The sequence below is a fragment of the Octodon degus genome, unplaced genomic scaffold, assembly GCF_000260255.1.
Source record: "Octodon degus isolate 3935 unplaced genomic scaffold, OctDeg1.0 scaffold00226, whole genome shotgun sequence".
In the NCBI taxonomy this organism is placed as follows: domain Eukaryota; kingdom Metazoa; phylum Chordata; class Mammalia; order Rodentia; family Octodontidae; genus Octodon; species Octodon degus.
In genome coordinates, this window is record NW_004524802.1 from 2,693,906 (window position 1) to 2,704,416 (window position 10,511).

A 10,511-nucleotide genomic window follows, 5' to 3' on the forward strand; every position below is an offset into this window, starting at 1 on the left:
CGCGGTTCAATCCCCCAGCACCACATGCCAGCCAGCCCCGCCCCCTGGTGGGCTGAGCTGGCCACACACACACACACAATAAAAAATAAATTTTAAAAAAAGATCACATTTGCTACATAAAGAAATTTGCTCAGTTTATATGCTTCATATGAAGAAATGCAAATTAAGGACTGGCCTGAATTTTATGGAATTTCTAATATGAAACTTTATTTATATTGAGTAGAAGGTAATTCTTCACATAAATTGGTGTAATGTTAAAAACAAACAGCTTATAGGTAGGACACTGGGTCAAAACTTGTAAACAAGTATTTAAAAAAATTTTAAAAATTAGTATTAAAGGTCTCATTTGACCCAACTATTCCCTTTCTGGGTATTTTCCCAAAAGATTTAAAAACATCATGCCACAGCAATATATGTACACCTATGTTTACAGTAGCACAGTTTGTCAAAGCTAAATCTTGGAAACAACCCAATGCCTACCAACTGAGGAATGGATAAAAAGGATGTATTTATAAACAGTGGAATATTACTCAGCTATGAATAAAGATAAACTTGAGACTTGTACAGGTAAATGGATGCAACTAGGGACCATACCTATAAATAAAATAAATCAAACTCACACATGTAAACATTGTATTGTCTCCCTAATGTAATATGCTGAAAAATTAATTAGGACCCCCAAATGTACCATCAATATTGTGAAAGGGAAATGAACTGCTCAGAAAGAAAGAACTGGGATGGGTGAAAGAAGAAAAGAAAGAGAAAAGAAAATTATGCACAGATAAGATAGTTTTACTACTGACTTTTTAGTTAATCGAGAAAAGCAGTTTGTGCTTATGTTGTCTGATCAATCATGAATGCCTGTGTTTTATAATCTGAGCAACTACTTTGAAGATAACAATAGGCAATATATCAGCCATTGTTAATCTCCTATTATCTTGTTTTGAAATTCTGTAATTTTTAGTTTTTTTCCTCTGTAAAAGAAAAAATTAAATGTACATCTGCCTTTAACGAAATTAAAAATAATGCTCATTAGCAAGGATGTGGAGAAATGAACCCTGAGCATTGCTGGTAGACACGTAGACTGAGATAGTAGCAGTGGGAAGCCAGGCAGGTCTTCAGAAAGTTAAACAATTCCCACCTGACCCAGCAGTCCCCATCCCAGGTATGTTCCCCAAAGCACTGCAAATAGGTGCTGAATGAAGGTGTGTACACAAATATCCACGGGAGCACTATTTGTAAGAGTTGGAACCAACATGGATGACCATCATCTGATCAAGTGTGTCTCACATTCAACCCTGAAGAAGAATGAAGGGCTGAAGTGGGTTGCAGCCTGGACGGGACTTAACAATCCAACACCGCAAAGGCCATGCGGAACCCAATCTTCATACGAAACGTGAAGAATGGGCACATCCACTGGGGCAGACTGGAGGTTGTCAGGGACCAGGGCCATGTAACTGCTGCTGGGTATGGGGCTTCATGTGGGGATGAGGCGATGTTGTGGAACTAGGTTTTGGGGAAGGCTGCATGACACTCTGACCCCACGATCCTTTTAGGCTTGCCTTTACAAACATTGTCAGCAAGGCCCGAGATGGGGACAGTCACTACTTTCTGACAAGGGACCTTGAATGTCAGTGGAACATTTAGTGAGAAATGACAGGTGTGCTGCTGCTGCTGCTTAGGAGTTTACTCATAAAAACTGGATCTTGATCCTAAAAGTTGTATTTGTAAAAAAAAATACAAGTTAGACACCTAACTTGAGTAAATCTTTTTTTAACAAAAGACTTGAGGCTGGACATGGTAGTGTATGCCTGTGATCCCATCCACCTGGGAAGCTGAGACAAGTGGGTCACAAGTTCAAGACCAGCTTGAGCAATTTAACAAAATCCTGTCCCAAAATAAAAAAAAAAATAATAATAAGGGCTGGGGCTGACACTCAGTGTGAGTCCCTAGTTTACACCCCACCCAGTACTGCATGCACGCATACATGAGTTAATTCTCCTCTGTCACTCTGCTGGAATGGAGCTTTATTTTCATTTATTCCCTCAGCAAGGTGAGAGGTGCCAGAGGCTTTCTCTTACCTCCTCCCTATGGCTCGATACATTCGGATGGGCCTAGAGGTTCCTGGTGAGTATACAGCCCCATCTGGAGGACTCTGCAAGCCTCGGAGGTTTGTGTGAGGCCTTGGTAGCTACTCCAGTGGAAGCCAAACTGTCAACAGAAGCTGTCCCCTCTTGTGCCAGTCTCAGAACCTTCTGTCTGAAGAACACCTACTCCTAAACTCCGGGATGCTGCAGTGTGTGTATCCGTGAGAAGAGGGAAGGTGAAGAGGTCAGTTCTGCAGGGGGTGAGGAGGGGTGCCAGCCCTGTTGGGTGCACAGCCTGGAGAGCTACAGCACTGTCACTGGGCCTGGCCCACATTGCCTGCCCAAGTCTGCCCACAGCCGTGGACCACAGCTCTATACTCTAGGATGGAGAGCAAGAAGGTGTGCAGTCTCTAACCTGAGACATGTTGAGCCTCAATGTCCTGGTGCCTTGTGGTCACCACTTGCCCCCAACGTCCTATGCATCCAAGCAACAGCATTCCCCATAAGTGTGGAGTAAAAGGAATTCTGAGCAGCAAATACACGGGTGTTTGTTAGTGTACTACTTGGAAATTATTCACTGAAACAGCCAAACAGGCAACTGGCTCGATGACAGAGCTTCCCTCCTAGAGGTTTTGCCATACAAGGGATTACTACCCTAAACAAGCAGCTTTTCCCTCATTCAAACACACAATTAGATATAAGATGCATATTGTTCAGTTGCGCAAGATAAGGCAATGGTTTTTCAAAACAGCTTCTAGCCCATGAATGGAGTCCAACATAAAGGGTGTCTCTCACTCAGCTGGGGACCCTGAGGGCAACATATACTTTTCTTTTCTTTTTTTTTTAACATATACTTTTCTCAGTAGTGAACTTCATTTGGATTCTCATAGACCAGACTGGCAAGGTACAGTCTCTGGGCCACAGTTGGCCCCCTGCTTGTCTCATACATAAAGTTTTATTGGAACGTAAGCTATCTGTTTACAATCATCTAAACCTACTTTCTTACTACAAAAGAGGAGCTGAGAGGCTGGGACAGAGACCATGCAAATACACAAAGCCCTGCAAAGCCTAGAGTATTTACCATCAGGTCCTTCCCAGGGCCTTAAGTTATTTTCAGATCAACATCTCCTGGCTGAGAGGTGGAAAGATACAAAGAATAGGAGTGAATTCCCTGATGGAGGTCAACCATGAACTTGCATTTATCAGCAGACCTCTGAGCCTGTCCCAGTGATAACAAAAGATCAAGAAAGCTGTGGGGAGTCACTGGTGCACATCATGGGACACTCACTGCCATGCTTCCCTCCCTGGGGTGGAGGTCTGACTCACTACTCCACTCCCCAGGCTAGGATGTGGAGCCTGGTGCAGGAGGAAGAGGAGATTATGCTTCTGTCTGACCTGACACTCCTCAGTCCTCAGCTACCTTCTTCCTGGGGCCGCTTCAGCGGAACACTGCTGAGTAGAGTGTCCAGAAGAAATCAAGCTGTTTAAGAAGACCCAGGAACTGACACTCGGGGCAAAGCATTGCACATCCTGGCCCTCAAGGGCCAGGCCCTTCCATGAAGGCCTGAGAACCAGGTCCACTGAGGCCCTGGTGAGCAGTGAGCTGACCCCAAGTGTAGAGCCCACAGTGGATGCTAGCACCTCTTCCTTGAGTGAATACACAAACGTCTGAGAAAGCAGCTGCATTCTCTTCTTCTTTCTCTTTTCTGCAGTGCAGGGGACTGACTGACTGACCTGAGCTACATCCCCAGCTTTGACAATGGGTCTGAGTTGCCACCTTGGGCTCAGACTTGTGATCCTCCTGTCTCAGCTTCCCTGAGTGTTGGGATCACAGGTCTGTGTCACTTGGCTGGGAGGGCAGTCTACTAGCTGGATTCCCTATTTCACTTCTGTCCTTTTATTCCTCCACAGCAGCCAGGGAGATCTTTGAAAATATTTAAGTTGGATCAACTCCCATCTCTTAAGTCAAACACTTCCCAGTGGGATCCAGCCAGGGTGCCACTGAAATAGCCCAGAAACCCTCTCTGGACATTTGGGTCCCACTTGGACCTCACCCACTGGTGGCATGGTCCCTAAGTACTAGAGGCAGGCCTAAGTGTTGGGGGGTGGTGCTGTGTAATTTTGTACTAGTTTATTTTTTAACGATATGTGTTTTGACCCAAAAACAAATACCTAAAAGAAATTGCCAAAGAGACGACTGGAAGGAGGTCCGATTCTCTCGGGTTTCAATGCCTCTTTCCTTGTGTGTACACACAGGTGGGTCAGCATGGACCAGAGGGAGGAGTAGCCTCCTTCCGGCTTACCGGGGTCGCTCTTTTTTTCCTGCCTTCCTCTTTTCTTTCATTTATCTACTTCCTCTTTTGCCAAGTTACATAACTTTACTCCCTTTAAATTTAACCAGAAATTGGCTATTTTGTGTTATGAACAGTGATGGCTAACAAAGTTAAAGTTGGTTTTGGGAACCACTGTCAGGCTATAAGGTTGGCTGCAACCTTCTGGGTAGATGGGAACATTGGACATTTTCAGGCATCGGAGCAGCGACCACTGTGGCTACAGAGCACCCAAAATGTGGCCACTACACCAAGAACTGAAATTCTCATTTCATTTAATCAAGTTTGATTTAAGTGAAATTACCAAGTATGGCAAATGGTCAACATCTTGTTAGGGGGAGTCCTGATACTTCAATCTCATCCCCAGGGCAAAAACAGCACGTGCTCAGCACTGATGTTCACGGGCACAGAGCACCTGAAAACAAGCTCTTTAGGGCCGTGGACATAAACCCTTAAGAATAACACACACAAGGTGAAGGAAAGTCTAAATAGAGCCTCTTTTTCTGGAGTTTAAACTTCAAGCTCATTCTCCGACTCCCCCAGGTGGAGAAAAAGAAGAGGGCACAATCTGAGGGAAGCAGCCCTCTGTAGGGTTCTTGTCTACTGGCCTTCTTAAGAAGCAGGACACTGAAGTCTGCCTAACACCCTCAGCAGCAGGAAATACAAGGGATAAAACACACTCTTGTGCCAAACCTGACCCTTTACAGGTGTCCAAAGTCTAAGGAATTGCTAGAGGCTCTTGTCACTGAAATTCCTCTGCAATCCATGACTTAGGAAAATATCATGATTCACACTGGCTTCCTGCTCCTCCTCCAGGGCAGCTGGAAACCTCTCCACTGGTACATGACAGATTCTACCTGCACAGAAATGAGAGCTAGAGAGGGGGGAACTTAGAGCAGAGCCACCTGTCCGTCAGGACAGCATGCCCAGCAGCTCCCAATCTCCACCTGCAGCCCACTCCTCCGAGGTGCCTCTCCCTGACCTGAGCACTTGCATTCTTGGGGAAGACCACAGGAAGGGTGGAAAGGGAGGACCAGGGTGTGGCGACCAAGAGCAAGCAGCTCCATTTCCCATGCATGGCATGTGGTACCAGGAATCAAACCCTGGTCCCTGTGCTTGCCAAGCAGGTGCTTACACTGCTGAGCTGTATCTCCAGCCCCTACATGCAAATTTCAGAAAGGATTTGTCAAGTACCATTTCTTTGGTCCTCTCTGGATTTTACTAGAGTTCAGTTGGGGGCTGTCTGGAAAACAGCTGTGAATAGAACGATGAAAAAGGAGGCCCGGGACGCCCTATGGAAGCTACAGATGGTGGCTCTGGTCTAGGGCAGGCAGGCAGTCTGGTCTCCTGAGCTGGCTCCACCACCACACTGCTCTCTCAGATGACTTGCATTGCTCGCTTGAGCTCAGAAAACTGCCACAGGCACAGTGCAGACAGTCACAGGATTCGAAGAGATAGCTTCACAGAAAACTCCTTTAACATGTAAAGGGTATATCTGGATTAATAAAGTTTAAATTTTTCCATTTTAATTTATGAAATAAATTATTTCACCAACCAGCACCATATGCCCTCAAGTAAGCCTCTGCTTCTCTCACTCTAGGTTTTGAGGCAACAGGACACAAAGGGGCAGCTTATGAAAACAAGTCCCTCTTAAAGGCGGAAGGTGTCAGAATGAGCTCCCAGGGCAGAGAGGACCATGCAGGTTTCCTTAGGCAACAGATGTTACATAAGAGTTGCTGTAGCAACTGTCAAACAAAGCGTAGCTGAGCTGTATGTGTGAAGCACGAGACCAGAGAACAATACTCAGACCTCCTTTAATGTGCTGAAAACAGACCACACCTCAAAAAGCATTAACACATTTTAAAATGTAACTCTGGACATAGCACACAAGTTTAAAAAACAGAACAAAACAATATGGCAACACCTGCCTATGGTCAGATCCTCCAAAATGAACTTTCTGACTTCAGAGCAATTTATTTAGATTTTGAATATTCCTAAAACATGCCTTATCTGTTTCCCCATATTTGAATGTTACTGAGAACAGCTGCTCAAAAACACATTCCCGGCCAGGGAGATAGCTCAGTGGCTTAAGTGGCTGCCTGGCAAGTGCAAGGTCCTGAGTTTTATTCCTGGTGAAACACACACACACACACACTTCCTCTGTCAGGCTCCATGTTTTCCAATTTCAGGTGGACAGTGGTGCACTGATGGTCTTGTTCCTTAATGGCTATGACATAAACCAGCAGCACGTGCTGCACAGAAACTTTTATTTCCAGGAACATGTGGATAATCAACATGTCAAATTTAAACATTCTGTTTGAAGGAGAAAAAAAGAAAAGAAAAATATACTGACAGACAATTCAAGAAGCGGAAATTTCTATAGTAAGGCAAAAGTGCCCAGCAGCAGCAGCAGCAGCTATAACCATTAACAGCATTTTGTTCTACTGGAGGATACATCCTGCCACACATCCTGGGTGGGGGATTTAACAACAGTGGAGCCTATGTTAAGAGTGGCTACACCTTAAGCTCACTAACTCATTTTGGAGATGAGGAAGCAAGTTACACAAGTTAGGTGACACTCCTACGGCAATTCAGAGATCAGTATTATTTTCTAACCTCTAACACCGAAAATACTTGCCATTGTACTACTTTATCTTTTACTCCAGGACTTTATCTTCCTCATGAAAAAAATCTGTATCAGCAAATAGTCCAGAGAACGTCCTGGGCTGTAAGCCATTTGTTGCCTTGTCTTCTGCCAGGCTAGAAGGATTTCATTACAAGAACCCTCCACACCCCTGAGCAGGGTTAGGTGAGCCGCAGGCCAAGTGCTTGAATGTTTTCTCAGATGGGTTATTTCTCAGACCTTCTGGTTGTAGTGTCCTGGATGAGTACCTGCCCTGCATGGCCCCTGACGCTGTGAAACTCAAAGAGGTAACTATCTATATTCAGGAGGAGAGTTTTGCGGGCACCATGAGCAACTGCAGCTTGTAAAGATGACATGATACCCAGCTTGAAATGCAACATCAAGTATCAAGCCTATTTAAACGTCCAGATTAAAATATTCCAGTTCACAGTAACAATGAAATACAGAAGAGGGGAAATGTGTGCAGTTATGGTTCAAGTCACCTGCAGGAGTCAGTCACATGAGGTAAGTAGGCGGAACCAGAAGAAAAGAGCTCAAGACTGGGAGGAGGGGAACAATCAAAGAATCAGGGTCAACTCAAAGTGCAGATGAACTAAAGTGCCTCAATCTGTATTCCTGCAAAATAAGTTACACAATGAAACTGTGTCCTGCTTAAAATGCCATGTTGCCTCTGGTATCCTCATGAGGAAGTAGTGAAGGGCCCAACATTTCAGTGGTAATTTCAAGCTCCAGCTCTTAGGCTCAGTGGCACTAGAAAAAATACAAGAAGACGAGTGGGGCATCGCACTCAGACACTGCAGGCCACAGCTCGGAATCCTACACAACTGACATTTTAAGAACGCTATTTTCCTTATAAACACATATTTTATATAGTAAAATAGGTTTGGCACTGCTGAAGGATTTTTCAGGCTCAAATTTAACATTATCCCTCCTAATTGCTAGGTTCTTTCTACTAAAGGAGGAATAAATAAACACAATGCAATTCATTTGTGACATGAACAGTAAGACGATGCAGTGTATTAGTAAGAAAGGTTGGGGAGCATTAGGAAGTCTTAGCAGTTTGAATGAAAGAGCAACAAGCTAAAGAAGGAAACACCGGTATACACCCCTGCAAATGACCATACTTCATCTACACTGTCAAAAGAGTGGCACAGGAAGTGAGCAAGTCAGAGCTAAGCATGCCATAGCAAAACTTGATTGTCTGCTGTCAAGAAAGGGTAGTGAAAGACTGGCACAAAAATTCTAACTACTGGTATTTAAGGAACCTTTCGGATTTCTGATTTTTGCTACAGGGAGGGCAACAGATTTGCTGGAATAAACCACCTGCTACAGAGGAGGGAGGCTTAGAATACACCAAATGACGAGGAAAAGATAACCTGGAGCTAAAAAAAAAAAAGTCTACTGTATCTCCTAGGCAGAATTTAACTCCTCCTAATTTGGCTCACAGGAAGCACTGTGACATGCACAAATTAGTGTCGTTTATGGCAAGGCCAGAAACCTCAACGATCTTGCCTGCAGAAAGGATACTAAGTTAAACAGCTTCTCGATGCTCCAAGGATTCAGAAGGATTCATCAGCTCTGCCTGTGGACTGCTTAGAGCCCTGGCCCTGGATGCTCTACTGCCTGGACAATCAGTCACAAGAAAGAAGAGGCAGAGGTGAGTGGTGACTGATGCCAGCTCTACCAGGTAGACACACACTTCATTGAGCATGCCAGCTGCTCAACCAGCCCAACCTCAAGCAGTAAGAAAAATCTGCAGCACTTTAGTGGGATGGGGGTGGGGAAGAGGAAACAGAATGTGCAAAGACCCAAGCTAGATATATCAAAAATACCAAAGTTACAGACTTGAAGACTACTAAAGGACCGGTTACTAGCACAAAAAAGGGGCCTGCCCAAGACACCAGCTGTAGAGAATGCACCACAGAAAACAAAGGTGATGGGAGAAAGACAAAGAACCACACACCAAGCTACCTGCAGCCTGCAAAGAAAGAAGGGGAGACAATCCTAAAGCCAAAGTGAATGTGAACTCCAGTCAGGAGACCCTGTAAGACCAGTCCACAACAGGAGGCCTGCCAGGTATGTGGAGGAGAGGTATGCAGAGGGGAGGTATGCGGAGAGGAGGTGTGCGGAGGGGAGGTGTGCGGAGGACAGGCGTGCGGAGGACAGGCGTGCGGAGGGGAGGTGTGCGGAGGACAGGTGTGCGGAGGACAGGTGTGCGGAGGGGAGGTGTGCGGAGGGCGGGTGTGCGGAGGACGGGTGTGCGGAGGGGAGGTGTGCGGAGGGGAGGTGTGTGGAGGACAGGTGTGCGGAGGGCAGGTGTGCGGAGGGGAGGTGTGCGGAGGGGAGGAGTGCGGAGGGGAGGTGCATGGAGGGGCGGTGTGCGGAGGGGAGGAGTGCGGAGGGGAGGAGTGCGGAGGGGAGGTGCACGGAGGACAGGTGCGCGGAGGGGAGGTGCGCGGAGGAGAGGTGTGCGGAGGACAGGTGTGCAGTGGGGAGGTGTGCGGAGGACAGGTGTGCGGAGGGCAGGTGTGAGGAGAGGAGGTGTGCGGAGGGGAGGTGTGCGGAGGACAGGTGTGCGGAGGGGAGGAGTGAGCAGGGGAGGTGCGCGGAGGACAGGTGCGAGGAGGACAGGTACGCGGAGGGGAGGTACGCGGAGGACAGGTGTGCGGAGGACAGGTGTGTGGAGGGCAGGTGTGCGGAGGGCAGGTGTGCGGAGGGGAGGCGCGCGGAGGACAGGCGCGCGGAGGACAGGCGCGCGGAGGACAGGCGCGCGGAGGACAGGCGCGCGGAGGGGAGGTATGCGTAGGAATGACTTCAAAATACCAGGTGCGTGTTTAAACACTCCCAGGGACACACTTAAGTAGCTCAGACGAGGCACCACAAATGGCCTACAGGGGAGCACTTGGGAAGACCCTGGCCTCATCTCTTAGTTTTTCATCCCAGTGAAATGCTGCTGACGGAGAAACAGGAAATATCTGAGGACAGTTACCTCTGATTCTACTGCGTCTTGTCCTTCTTTCGAACTTTTCCCACTTTTGCCTGCTTTTGGTGGATCCTGGGAAACATCAAACAAAAACAATGAGCCTTCTCAATTTTTAGCCCTTTATACACTGAACCAAACCGTTTTAAAAACAGATTTATAAAACAGTAAATTTGTGGAACTGGTGGAGCACAGCTTCCATACCATCGGGATATCTAGGAGTACGCTTTAAAGATATAATAACATCCCTACTGACACCCCTCCCACACATATTCTCTTCGTCTGCATTTGGGTTGAAAACTTGAAGCAGGCAGAAGCCAGGCAAAATGGCACGTCTGGAACCCCAGCACCCGGGAAGCTGAGGCAGAGGCATTACTTTGAGCTCGAGGTCATAGTGAGCTGAAGGGCAGCCTGAACTACAGGGAGAGAGCCTGTTTAAAGAGGGACAGAGACAGACAGAGAGACAGAGA

The 10,511-nt window shown here is 46.7% G+C and overlaps 1 protein-coding gene across 2 annotated transcripts in view; it reads right to left on the bottom strand.

Moving 5' to 3' along the window:
• Ppp2r5c (protein phosphatase 2 regulatory subunit B'gamma) overlaps positions 1–10,111 on the bottom strand; it is a 148,628-nt gene extending 138,517 nt beyond the window's left edge. For both annotated transcript variants that reach the window (XM_023705685.1, XM_023705686.1), the window contains exon 1: positions 10,051–10,111. The gene's annotated coding sequence lies outside the window, so the exon portion shown is untranslated. The remainder of the gene's footprint in view (positions 1–10,050) is intronic.
• Positions 10,112–10,511: the final 400 nt, after the last annotated feature.